Source organism: Triticum urartu, chromosome 5A, assembly GCF_056163025.1.
Source record: "Triticum urartu cultivar PI428250 chromosome 5A, HENAU_Tu73, whole genome shotgun sequence".
Taxonomy (NCBI): Eukaryota; Viridiplantae; Streptophyta; class Magnoliopsida; order Poales; family Poaceae; genus Triticum; species Triticum urartu.
The window spans coordinates 667,496,226-667,500,978 of record NC_141877.1 but is presented as its reverse complement, the minus strand read 5'-3'; the positions used below and the strand labels follow the sequence as shown (position 1 = coordinate 667,500,978).

Genomic DNA, 4,753 nt, shown 5'->3' with positions numbered 1-4,753 from the left:
ATTTGTTGGACTCACTCCACTTGATCCCAAGGTCTGTCTAGCCTCCTCCCTTGTCCCATTGTCTGTTCGTAGTTGCTGCTTTCTGGCAAGTAGTACAAATTGGTCTACCACAGCCCACAGCGGCACCTGTCCCCTTGCATTGTCAAACAAATGGAATTAAGATTCTCCTATTTCCAAAGAGGATTTTCTTCTTTCTGCTATCTGGCAGTTTATATCTGATAATGGCTATCATTTGCCATTGATGATATTATCTCTTAGTTTAATTCTGCCTATAGCGAAGGATTTGATTTCATTCACCGTCCATTATTTAGCTACTTCAACGGCCTACTGGCCTTGCTATCTCTAAGGAGAAACATAAATGTCCAACGATGTTGCCATTCCTGGCACTGAAAAATGGTCATGTTTTTCATGCCCAACAGGTGTTACCTTTGATAAAGCATGCAAATTATTTACAATCTCTTTGTCCATTTCAGGGGAGAGCATTTCAAAGGAAGCATGGACTGGAGGTGTAAGGTTAGATGACAAGCTATTTTGTTCATGCATTTTGATGACAAAATTCATGATGTCCACGTCCTTGTTTATTTGGCTCATGATTCATGGTTATTTTTTTAAACTTCCAAATGTTGGCTAGCAATTGATATACTATGATTAAACTGAAGGAAATATGCCCTAGAGGCAATAATAAAGGGGTTAATTATCCTTTTGCCCTCAGTGGTGTCCATGTACTCAGTTTTGCCCTAGTCCGTGCGCACGGACTCGTTCCGTGAACTCTGTCGTCTCCGTCAGGTCAACCTTTTGACTCGGCCCTTACAGGTGGGACCAGGCGGCAGAGACGAACAATTTTATTTAGACCGTTGCACGCGTGGCTTGTGGGACCCAGTAAAGAGCCGTTGGCGGGTGTGCTATATAAGCGGGCGACAGCGGTGGTGACCACGGCGATAGAGAGCACGACGGTGACCACAGCGAGAGAGAGAGCACGGCGGTGGGAAGCTAGCAGTGGAGGGCGCGGCGGCGTTGGGATCCCCTTCGGCTCCGAGCTCCATGTCTTCATCAAGCTCCCGCGCCACCTCGCGGATGCAGAGCCAGGCGCGTGTGGACATGCCTGTCTTCGTCTGTCCGCGGTGCCGGGCGGGCGTTGATCGGAGGGTTTCTCAGACACCGAGGAACCAGAATCGTCCGTTCTACGTGTGCAGCGAGAATGGGGTAAGAATCGGGGCAATTGCACCATTTTCGTGGTCGGGATCTTTGAGCAATGGGTTGATCCGTTTGGTGTTCATGCAGGTGACATGCTTCTTTCTTTGGGTCGATGCTTTGGCCAAGACTCTGATGAATGAACTGCAAGAAGAGCATGAAGAATGGTTGCGCATGCTGCCACGAACGGCAGTGGCCGCACCATGAGCTCCGGAAGAAGAGATGGAGGGCGAAGCACGCACTGACAGAGAGCTAGCTGTTGAACTTAGGATGTTGAAGAAGAAGGTTAGGAAGCTTGAAGATCAAGCACTACCAATACCCATTTGCAAATACTTTTGGGCATTTGTAGGTATGGTAATCGCATTGGTTGTAATGTTGAAAATGTATGGAAAGACATGAATTATGGAGGAATTTGTAATCTTGAAATTGTTTGAGAAATTCACCTAGTTTAAATGTTGGTTAAAGTTGTTTAAATTTTGAAACAAAAGGAGAAGAAGTGACCAACATTTAAATATGTTGAAAAAAAGAGAAGAAATTAGGAATTCAGAAACTTTTGATCAATGAAATGCAGCTCTCTGCTCTGCCTTTCTGTCCAAAAAAAAGGTTGCTCTTGGGCCAAATTCAGAGCGTAGAGCCAAGTGCAGGCTAGACTAATGGGCCAACTGCATCCAATTAGGCCCATTCGGTGGTTCTCTTGCGTATTTTTCTATTTTCTATTCTGATTTAATTTAGGCAGTAAATCATAATGCTGAAACTTTTTGTGGAAGCTAATTGAATTATTCCGGAGCCAAACAATTAAGGTTAGAAATTTTTTGGAGTTGTTAATTAATCCAATTCAAATACACCGTGATTTAAATCAAAGACCAAAATGTCATGGAAAATGTGCCTCAACTCTGGTAGAGGTTTACGCCAGGTGCCAAAATAAATGAACATTTTTAAGGGCATTACATTGAGAAAAAACATAATTTGTCTAAAAAAATGAAGGGTGGAAAATGCACAAAAAATTGGTGCGGCTGGGGACTCAAACCCAGGACCGCATGGGTTTGTGGTGTTTAGGGCTGCGCTGGTAACCACTAGGACAGATGGCAAGACTTTGACATGGGTAGGGAAGGAAGGTATACATAGTGAGACTGTGAATTTTTTTAAAAAAATAGTGAGACCGTGAATGTTTGCACACGCGTGAGAGTGGTTTTCCTTTGTTTTGCACTTAAATTATGGAGGGTTGGAAGGTTGAAAATGTATGTTGCACTACCACATGATTTTGGTCAGAGTGGCACTTGGTTTAGGGTTAGAGTGGCACTTGGTTTAGGATTTAAAGGGAATAAATTTGCATGTTAGTTCATGACTTTTTGTTTGAATGAAACAGAGGGCTTCTCACCCCTTCCGATTTTCATTAATGAAAACCACAAGTTCTCGAACTTCATGACTTGTTTAGGGAAAAAAATGATATGTTTGGGCACGGGCATTTTTTAACACACATAATAAACCCTAATAACTTGGACAAGATGGAACACACCATACCATTACAATAATAAGTTCACGGACAGTTCACGGACACATGACGAAACATGATACGACACGACACGACATAGAAAAGCAACAAAATAAAAAATGAAACATGACGAGCTTGACTCCGGGCTTGAACATCTTGATCTTGACCTCCTTCTTCCACCTTGGCCGCGCGCGCCCCTTCAACACCGTCTTCATCTTCACACCTCCTCCTCCTCGTCGTAGGGAAGGGAGTGCATCTGGCCTGGAGCGGGGAAGATGCGCTCATAGTTGGTGTAGATGTTGTAGACGGTGAAGAAGATGGCCTCGCAGCCGCACCAAAAGACTTGGCCAAGGAGCTCGCGCGCGTCAAACGGGTTGGTGAAGGTGACCATGAGCAGTAGGAGGATGTCGCCGCGGTCACGAACCTCGTTGAGGGTGAACATCCTCGGCGAGCCCCGTGGGAGGTGGGCATAGCCGGCTCTGAGGAAGGCGCAGGTGAGTTCGACGGAACCCCTCCATCTTGAAATAGGCCACACACGGAGCTCCCTCTCCATGAGCACGCCTGGTGGGTAGCGCAGCTCCGGCACGACAGGCGGACGGTTGAAGGTCGGCCCGTTGAACTGCATCTTCACTTGGTCTCGCTTGGGGAGGGCTCGGTCGCTTGGGTGTTTGAAGTTGGAGAGGATCGGATCTGGCTTGTGGGTGGGAGAGGAAGAGAGGCACCCCATTTATAGGCCTGTGGGTGGGAGAGGAATAGAGAAAGGATGAGAACGGTGCGTGTGTGAATCCGGACGCGTGTGTGTATCCGGACGCGTGTGTGTATCCGTTACATTTTGCACACTTAAATTTTTGCACGAAAACGATGCATGGGGCGCGTGCGTGCATCTGAATCACTGCATGGCTCTTTGACCGGGCGGTGCATGTGAATCGCTGCCCTGAACCACTGCCCTGAACCACCTAGCTCGCCTCGCTAGCCTAGCTCTCCTAGCATGCCTCGCTCGCCTCGCTCGCATGCATGCACGTCGCCGCCTCCCGCGCATGCAAACCCACGTCGCCGCCTCCATGCATGCAAGGCCTGGAAAGGCTGAGACGGGCTATTTACTGCGGTCTCAGGCATAGACAACGAGACGGCCCAACGGTCCATCCAGCGCGTCCGGTATTTGTTAAAAGAAACAATCTCCCAGCCAATCAGATTGCATCTCGCGGATCGCCCCCCTCCTCCCCGCAGATTCCTTCTAGAAGGGTTAGATCGATGGCCCTTGATCGCCGCTAGGGTTAGATGAACGGTCCTTGTTCAGCGCTAGGGTTAGCGGGGTTTGGGAGGGGTTTGGAGCAGTCAAAGCTATGTTTGACCAGATTTCAAATGAGCATAATAAATTAAATAAAAATCAGAAAAATAAAAAACCTGCGCACACAGTCTTCTTATGTCATATACTAACGATTTAAGATTTACATACCTAGCAGAACTCACAACAACAGAAGGTTGGTCACCATTTGGAGCCTCACTTGGATCATCATTTGGAGCCTCACTTGGATCACCATGATCACCATTTAGAGCCTCACTTGGATCACCATTTGGAGCCTCACTTGAATCATTATTTGGAGGATATTTTGGATCATCATCAAAATCATGCGGCTGTTGACCATCATCATTTGGAACCTCGTCAAAATCCTCACCTGATGCAACTGGCTGTTGACCATCATTTTCATCATCTGTTGAGGCAACCGGCTGCTAACCAACATTTTCATCGAAGCCTTCATCGAAACTCTCTCCGAACGCTGGATCTACTGTGTTATCACAATACTTACCAAAATGAGCAGACCCACCACACCTTGTGCACTTACGCTTCCTCGCTCCAAGTCCAGCTCCTTCGCTGCAAGGTCTGATTCGACTCTTCCTTGGTCTACCTGCTGCTCTCTTCAGAACTAGAGCGCAAAGCTTGAATACAGGGTCCACCATGTCCCATTGTTGTTTTCCCTCCATAGCAGGCAAGACATAAGCATATGTGGCTTTGAACCTTGCAACAGAGTAGTAATCATGCACATACTGATGTATGTTCCCTGCTGGACC

General features: G+C 47.0%; 1 pseudogene; it reads left to right on the top strand.

Annotated features, from left to right (window-relative positions):
- The first annotated feature begins 1,041 nt into the window (after nt 1-1,041).
- Nucleotides 1,042-1,590, top strand: LOC147973907 (uncharacterized; annotated as a pseudogene).
- Nucleotides 1,591-4,753: the final 3,163 nt, after the last annotated feature.